Source organism: Triturus cristatus, chromosome 4_1 (genome assembly GCF_964204655.1).
Source record: "Triturus cristatus chromosome 4_1, aTriCri1.1, whole genome shotgun sequence".
In the NCBI taxonomy this organism is placed as follows: domain Eukaryota; kingdom Metazoa; phylum Chordata; class Amphibia; order Caudata; family Salamandridae; genus Triturus; species Triturus cristatus.
In genome coordinates this window covers 647,620,583-647,629,070 of record NC_140585.1, presented here as the reverse complement: position 1 = coordinate 647,629,070, position 8,488 = coordinate 647,620,583, and the positions used below count along the sequence as shown (strand labels likewise).

At 56.4% G+C, this 8,488-nt stretch overlaps 1 non-coding gene and 3 pseudogenes across 1 annotated transcript; all 4 read left to right on the top strand.

Annotated features, from left to right (window-relative positions):
* The first annotated feature begins 1,200 nt into the window (after positions 1 to 1,200).
* Positions 1,201 to 2,337, top strand: LOC146855336 (18S ribosomal RNA; annotated as a pseudogene).
* A 980-nt stretch (positions 2,338 to 3,317) lies between these two features.
* LOC146855335 (5.8S ribosomal RNA) lies at positions 3,318 to 3,474 on the top strand. The gene has a single exon (XR_014959201.1). It is a non-coding gene; the product is annotated as a 5.8S ribosomal RNA (ribosomal RNA).
* A 936-nt stretch (positions 3,475 to 4,410) lies between these two features.
* LOC146855334 (28S ribosomal RNA) lies at positions 4,411 to 5,564 on the top strand (annotated as a pseudogene).
* A 3-nt stretch (positions 5,565 to 5,567) lies between these two features.
* LOC146855333 (28S ribosomal RNA) overlaps positions 5,568 to 8,488 on the top strand; it is a 4,868-nt pseudogene continuing 1,947 nt past the window's right edge.

Here is an 8,488-nt window from a genome sequence, read left to right as displayed (position 1 = left end):
TCGAGTTTGGTCAGTCAGACCTCCGTGAGGTCCGGCAATTCCGAGACAGGGGAATGCAGCACCTGGGCCCGCCCGCCGGGGCCCACAGGGGCCCGGGTACACACCTGCCTCTCAGCCCCTTCCCGATGGTCCTTTTTCTCTGAGTTTGCTCAGTCAGACCTCCGTTAGGTCTGGCGATTCTGAGACAGGGGAAGGCAGCACCCGGGCCCACCCGCTGGGGCCCCCAGGGGCCCAGGTACGCACCTGCCTCCCAGCCTCTTTCCCGATGGTCCTTTTTTCTCTGAGTTTGCTCAGTCAGACCTCCGTGAGGTCTGGCGATTCTGAGACAGGGGAAGGCAGCTCCCGGGCCCGCCCGCTGGGGCCCCAGGGGCCCCCATACACACCTGCTTCTCAGCCTCTTCCCGATGATCCTTTTTCTCCGAGTTTGCTCAGTCAGACCTCCGTGAGGTCCGGCGATTCTGAGACAGGGGAAGGCAGCTCCCGGGCCCGCCCGCTGGGGCCCCCAGGGGCCTGGGTATGCCTTTCCATTGAGCCTGCTCGCCCCGGGAGCAGGCAGGGATTTGAAGCCGGCATCTCCCCTGCGCAGGGCGGCCTGCCAGGGGATGCCTTGGCCATACTCTGATCAATTGGGCACTCTCGGTCCGTTTAGGGTTGGACTGCTTGGCCAGCCTCGGCTGTTGTTTCAAGCAAGGAGCTACCTCCCCGCATGGACCATCCGACTCGAGGGCATGCCACCTGGCCCTTCACCCCACCCAGCAGAGCAAAGGTCGAGCGGCCCCGGCAGCTCGTGTCCCCCAGTGGTCTGACCCGAGCGGAAAGGGTCGGGTGGTGCCAGGCCCTCGAATGCTGCTGCCCAGCAGGTTCGTAGGCCCCGTGCGCCACACTGTCACCCCTCTCTGCCCAGTACATTTCCACAGCAACTTGGAACGACTGTTCCGAGGGGTGCTGCTTCCGCCAGGCTCCGGCACCCCTGAGTCTCATTCAGGCTGTGCCTCGGCCCGCCTCTCCCTTCTTGGGGAGATGGCTGGGCCTGCCGGTGCCCATGTGACCGCACCTCTCCACCCCTCCAGCGAGTCCTCCCACCCAGGTGGGTGGGCTCCTTCCCCCAGCAGGCTCCCGAGAGGGAGGGGTGCGCGAAGGTTGTCCGGTCAGGGGGATGGGCTCACGGCCCCCTGAACCCACCCTGTCAGCAGGTGCGACTACCTGGTTGATCCTGCCAGTAGCATATGCTTGTCTCAAAGATTAAGCCATGCACGTGTAAGTACACACAGCCGGTACAGTGAAACTGCGAATGGCTCATTAAATCAGTTATGGTTCCTTTGATTGCTCCATCTGTTACTTGGATAACTGTGGTAATTCTAGAGCTAATACATGCCGACGAGCGCTGAACTCCCGGGATGCGTGCATTGATCAGACCAAGACCAATCTGGGCTCCCTTAACCACTTTGGTGACTCTAGATAACCTCGGGCCGATCGCACTTCCCTGTGACGGCAATGATACATTCGGATGTCTGCCCTATCAACTTTCGATGGTACTTTCTGTGCCTACCATGGTGACCATGGGTAACAGGGAATCAGGGTTCGATTCCGGAGAGTGAGCCTGAGAAACGGCTACCACAACCAAGGAGGGCAGCAGGCACGCAAATTACCCACTCCCGACTCGGGGAGGTAGTGACAAAAAATAACAATACAGGTGTGGAGCCTGCGGCTTAATTTGACTCAACACGGGAAACCTCACCCGGCCCGGACACGGAAAGTATTGATAGATTTATAGCTCTTTCTCGATTCTGTGGGTGGTAGTGCATGGCCGTTCTTAGTTGGTGGAGCGATTTGTCTGGTTAATTCTGATAACGAACGAGACTCCTCCATGCTAACTAGTTACGCGACCCCCAGCGGTCGGCGTCCAACTTCTTAGAGGAACAAGTGGCGTTCAGCCACACAAGATCAAGCAATAACAGGTCTGGGATGCCCTTAGATGTCCGGGGCTGCACGCGCACTATACTGAACGGATCAGCATGTGTCTACCCTTCGCCGACAGGTGCGGGTAACCCACTGAACCCCGTTCGTGATAGGGATTGGGGATTGCAATTAATTCCCATGAATGAGGAATTCCCATAAGTGTGGGTCATAAGCTTGCGTTGATAAAGTCCCTGCCCTTTGCACACGCCGCCCGTCGCTACTACTGATTGGATGGTTTAGTGAGGTCTTCGGATCGGCCCAGCCAGGGTCGGCAACGGCCCTGGTGGAGCGCCGAGAAGACTATCAAACTTGACTATCTAGAGCAAGTAAACAAGTCTTAACAAGGTTTCCGTAGGTGAACCTGTGGAAGGATCATTAACGGCAGAGCAGCCCGAGCGACCGACAGCGCCAGCCCGAAGCCCTCGGCTGTCTCCTGCAAGCATGCACCGTAGGCATAGGGCCCGGCCCTGCCCTGGCATGCCCTGGCCCGTGGAGTGGTCCACAGCCGCATTGGGTGCTCGGGTGAGGACAGGGATGTCGGCGGGCCTCTTCCCCCTGGGGAAGGCCTGACTGACGTGCGAGGGATAGGGTATCGGGGACAGCCCCCATCCCCTGTCCCTCTCCGAGACAGAACCCAAGCTCACCCGGCACAACCCTCCCAGCGGTGGGGGGAAATCAAATGGCAGTGCATCCCCTGGCTGGTACCAGCCCTTCCTCGAAAAGGCCCTGGCGCCGGCTGGGCCCTCCTGCGCCCGAATCCCGGCCTGACCGGGTTCTGGGTGACTGAGGAGCGGCCCTTCTCGTGCGGCAGGGCGGCCTGGAAGAGAAGGGGCTGAGGGCCTGTGAGGGGACCATGGCTCCTCTCGGAGAGAGGCGTGCGGAATGGGAGCCGCCTGGCTCTTCCCTTCCGGTGCCTCAGATCCAGGCGAGGGTGGTGGTGGGCTGATCGCCAGCCCGCTGGCATGGCTTGGGCTGCCTGGCGATGGATGGCTGATGTGCAGGTGGGCCGACCCTCCCTCGTTGCCAGGTACCCAGTTCTACCCTGTCCCATGTGGCCCGGCTGAGGGGTTTGAAGACTCACTTGGTCCCTCCTGGGTTACCCCGGGAGGGACCGGTGGCTTTGGGGCTTCCTGCTCCCGTTGCTCCGGGAGCCCCCTCCCTCGCCCCCTTGTTGGACTCCCGGCCGAGTGCCTGGCAATGTTTTTTTTCTCCCAACGGTGCAGTCTGACTCTCAGAGGGGAAGTCTTGATCGGGGTGCCCGAGCCGTCTGACCGCACAGGCGGCGTATGGACAGTGTTGCCTTCCTCCCGCCTCTTCTGGTCCCGCACGTGGGCGAACGTTTTTGAAAAGTTGCCTGTGCCTCTTGCGGGTGGATCACTCGGCTCGCGCGTGATCGATGAAGAATGCAGCTAGCTGCGAGAATTAGTGTGAATTGCAGGACACATTGATCATCAACACTTCGAACGCACCTTGTGGCCCCGGGTTCCTCCCAGGGCTATGCCTGTCTGAGGGTCGCTCAATCGTCAATTGCCCCAGGGCTTCCCAGGGACGCGGCTGGGGGCGTCGCAGGGTGAGCTCCACTTCCCCTTCATCCCCCCCACAAAGTCAGACCCCCCGATCGCCCGTGGCAGGGTCCCCCGTCAGGTCCTGCCACGGAGGTACGCTGCCGGCGCGCCCAGCCCTGAGAAGGGGTCTGGCAACTGGCCTGCCCCGGGCCCGTCCCGGGGCGCCTGGCTGCGTGCCGCACGTGGCTGTATGTGGTATCCCACCAGCTGCCCGCACGCACGCGCCTTAGGCACCCTCCTCCGCGGCTGGCTACCCAGCAAGGGTGAAACCCATCCAGATGCGATCTGGGGAAAGAGGGCGCACGCGGCCGGGATGGCAGGCCCCTGCTAAGGCTAAATACAGGCGCGAGACCGATAGCCAACAAGTACCATAAGGGAAAGTTGAAAAGAACTTTGAAGAGAGAGTTCAAGAGGGCGTGAAACCATCGAGAGGTAAACGTGTGGGGTATGTGCAGTCCGCCCTGAGGATTCAACACGGCGGGAAGGTCGGTGGCCTGGGAGTTCTGGATCCCCTCCGTGGGACCGGTACCCGGCCCTACCCAGCCCCCGCAGGGCGCATTTCCTTTGCGGCGGTGTGCCGTGACTGGCTCCGGGTCGGCTGGGAAGGCTTCAGGGTAGCAGGTGGCCCTCTGCTCCGGCGGAGGGTATTACAGCCCCCCTGACAGCAGCTTCACCGTGTCCGCGGGGCCAAGGGAGATTCGACTGCCTCTGCGCCGGGACGGTTGAAGGAGTGACGGGGCCCCCTGCTCCCGGAGCGACTGTCGACTGGGGCGGACTGTTCTCACTGCGCCCCAACTGCGTCACGCTGCCGGGTGGGGAAGCCCACACCAGGCGCCAGGGGTCTGCGGCGATGTCGGTTACCCACCTGACCAGTCTTAAAACACGGACCAAGGAGTCTAACACGTGCGCGAGTTGGAGAGCCGAGTGAAACCTTGTGGCACAATGAAGGTGAGGGCTGGCGCGCGCCGGCTGAGGTGGGATCCCACCACACTTCCCACGATGGGTGCACCACCAGCCCATCTCGCCCGCTCTGTCGGGATGGTGGAGAATGAGCGTGCATGATAGGACTCGAAAGATGGTGAACTATTCCTGGGCAGGGCGAAGCCAGAGGAAACTCTGATGGAGGTCCGTAGCGGTCCTGACGTGCAAATCAGTTGTCCAACCTGGGTATAGGGGCGAAAGAGTAATCGAACCATCTAGTAGCTGGTTCTTCTGAAGTTTCCCTCAGGATAGCTGGCGCTCGGAGCCCCAGTTTTATCTAGTAAATCGAATGATTAGAGGTCTTGGGGCCGAAATGATCTCAACCTATTCTCAAACTTTAAATGGGTAAGAAGCCCGGCTCGCTGGCGTGTAGCCGGGCATGGAATGCGAGTGCCTAGTGGGCCACGCTTGGTAAGCAGAACTGGCGCTACGGGATGAACCGAATGCTGGGTTAAGGTGCCTGATGCTGACGCTCATCAGACCCCAGAAAAGGTGTTGGTTAATATAGACAGCAGGACGGTGGCCATGGAAGTCGGAATCTGCTAAGGAGTGTGTAACAACTCACCTGCCGAATCAACTAGCCGTGAAAATCAATCAATCGATCAATCAATCAATCGTAGCATTTGTATAGCGCGCTACTCACCCGGAAGGGTCTCAAGGCGCTGGATGGCGCTGCAGCGTCGGGCCCATACCCGGCTGTCACCGGCACTGAGAGCCGCGGGGGCAAAGCCGCGACGAGTAGGAGGGCCACTGCGGTGGGCATGGAAGCCCGGGACGAGGGCCCTGGTGGAGCCACCGCAGGTGCAGATCCTGGTGGTAGTAGCAAATATTCAAACGAGAACTTTGAAGGCCGAAGTGGAGAAGGGTTCCACGTGAACAGCAGTTGAACATGGGTCAGTCGGTCCTAAGAGATGGGCGAGCACCGTTCGGAAGGGATGGGCGATGGCCTTCGTTGCCCTCAGCCGATCGAAAGGGAGTCGGGTTCAGATGCTCTCTCTGGTCTCGCGCCGGGCCATACCCATATCCGCAGCAGGTCTCCAAGGTGAACCGCCTCTGGCATGTTGGAACAATGTAGATAAGGGAAGTCGGCAAGTCAGATCTGTAACTTTGAGATAAGGATTGGCTCTAAGGGCCTGGTCGGTCAGGCTGGGGCATGAAGCGGGGCTGGGCGCGCGCCGCGGCTAGGCGAGGCACCTCCCTCCGGGGCGGCGGCGACTCTGGACGTGAGCCGGGCCTTTCCTGTGGATCACCCCAGCTGCGGTGGTCTCCTCTCCCCGTGCCCCCTCCCCGGGGGCGCGGGGCTGGCGTTCTGCTTCAGCCAGCGCCTAGCAGCTGACTTAGAACTGGTGCGGAGCAGGGGAATCCAACTGTTTAATTAAAACAAAGCGTTGCGAAGGCCCGAGGCGGGTGTTGACGCGATGTGATTTCTACCCAGTGCTCTGAATGTCAGAGTTGGAAATTTGATAAAGCGCGGGTAAACGGCGAAAGTAACTATGACTCTCTTAAGGTAGACAAATGCCTCCTCATCTAATTAGTGACGCACATGAATGGATGAATGAGATTCCCACTGTCCCTACCTACTATCTAGCGGAACCACAGCCAAGGGAACGGGCTTGGCAGAATCAGCGGGCAAAGAAGTCCCTATTGAGCTTGACTCTAGTCTGGCACTGTGAAGAGACATGAGAGGTGTAGGATAAGTGGGAGGCCCTTCGGCCGCCGGTGAAATACTACTACTCGTATAATTTTTTCACTTAACCGGTGAGGTGGGAGGGGCGAGCCCCGTGGGGCTCTCGCTTCTGGCTCCAAGCACCCAGCGCCCGCCGGGCACAACACGCTCCGGGGACAGTGGCAGGTGGGGAGTTTGACCGGGGCTGTACACCTGTCAAACGATAACGCAGGTGTCCTAAGGTGAGCTCAGGGAGGACAGAAACCTCCCGCGGAGCAGAAGGGCAAAAGCTTGCTTGATCTCGATTTTCAGTATAATTTATTTATTTATTTAAGAAGTTTTATATAGCGCTAGCTCCACCTGGGGGTATCAGAGCGCTTTACATTTGCATAAAAATTATTTAGGTAAAGAAACAGAACAATTGATATAAAGTGAAGCAATTATACATGGTGGACTAATATAGTCAATTGACCAATACAGACAATAACAGTATAAAAGTGCGTAGGTACAGTGGTCATAATAAACCAGGAGGGATTAAGTATGTGAGAGGGAGAGGGAGGGGAAAAGTTAGGATGGGAAAAGAGGGAAGTAGGGTGGAGGGGGGTCAGGATGCGGAAGTGTGAGGAACGAGCGGGGAAAGCGGAAATGTTTAAGGGAGATGGGGTGGGTAGAACAAGTATTTTTAGGAGAGGGATTAAGTACCCCAATATTTTTTGAGCAGGTGTACTTTAAGGCCTTTTTTGAAACTGATATAGGAAGGGGTACATCATAGATCTTTGGGGAGTGCATTCCAAATGCTGGGGGCCTTTCCAGAGAAGGAACGTGACTGAGAGGCTTTTATTTTTAATAGTGGGGGTACGAGAAGAAGAGAGTTTTGCTTCTCAATGTCCGGGCGCAGCCTGCTTTAGTGAGTTTGTTGGAGAAGTAAATTGGTGTCTTTAGAGAAAGGGCTTTGTGTGTAATGCAGGCAATTTTATAGAAGGACCTGCCTTCAATGGGAAGCCATTTGAGGTCCTTGAGGGCAGGTGAGATATGTTCAGAACGCTTAAAGTCAGTTATTAGCCTGGCCGCTAAGTGGAGGACAGATTTGAGGGGGGCTCGGTGAACTTTGCGTGTTCCAGAGAGTAAAGCGTTTCCGTAGTCAATCTTTGAAAGGACTAGAGATTGGATAACCGATTTGAAATCTTCCGCTGGAATGAACGGTTTGATTTTTTTGAGATGCCGGAGTGTGAAGAGTGCTCCTTTTGCCGAGTTTTTTATATGGGTATTGAGCGCAAGCTTACTGTTGATGGTGATGCCAAGAGATTTAACTGATTCGGCGAGGGAGAGAGAGCAGTTAAGGGGATTAAGGTCATCGATCCATGCTTGAATGGGGAGAGGGTTGTTTTTAGGAGAGAAGAGAATGATTTCAGTTTTGTTTGGATTAAGTTTGAGATGGTTGGTGAAAAACCAGGATTGAATCTTGGATAGGGCTGTGTTGAGGTGAATGATATCAGAGTGGGATTTGATTTTATAGTACAGTTGGGTGTCATCAGCATATACGTGGTAGTTAATTTTGGCTTGTTTAAGTATGGGGGTGAGGGGTTCCATAAAGAGGTTGAAGGGGGCAGGAGAGAGGATAGATCATTGGGGTACACCGAGGGAGACAGATGTGGGGCTGGCGAGGCAGTTTTGAATTTTGATTTGTTGGGTTCTGTGTTGGAAGTAGGAGGTGAACCAGTTTAGGACAGTGCCATTAAGGCCGAAACGATTTTTGAGTGCATTGAGTAAGGTTGAATGGTTAACTGTGTCAAATGCAGCAGTGAGGTCGAGAAGGATGAGTATGCAAGTCTCACACTTATCCAGGGCGAGGTGGATATAATCGACAGTGTTAAGCAGTGCAGTTTCAGTGCTGCCACCATGGCGGAAGCCTGATTGTAGGGGGTCAAGCAGGTTGTATGTGTCAATGTGCTTATCCAATTGAAGTAGGGCGCATTTTTTAAGGGCTTTTGAGAGTAGAGGGAGGTTGGAGATAGGGCGGAGGTTGTTAGGGTCATTAGGATCAGCCTTGGGATTTTTAGGGATGGACGTGATTTGTCCGAGTTGGAGGGAGGTAGGGACACATCCCGTAGAAAGGGAGGCGTTAATGATATTGGTCCAATAAGGGACAATGACGTGCTTTAGATCTTGGGTGAGAGCAGACGGGAGTGGATCATTTGTGTGAGAGGACGGTTTTAGTTTGGATAGGATGTTAAAGACTTCTAGTTCGGAAACGGTGGAAATTCTGCCAGGAGGCATTATTTTTAAGCAGTGGGTTGGTGTGGTATGGTTCAGGAGG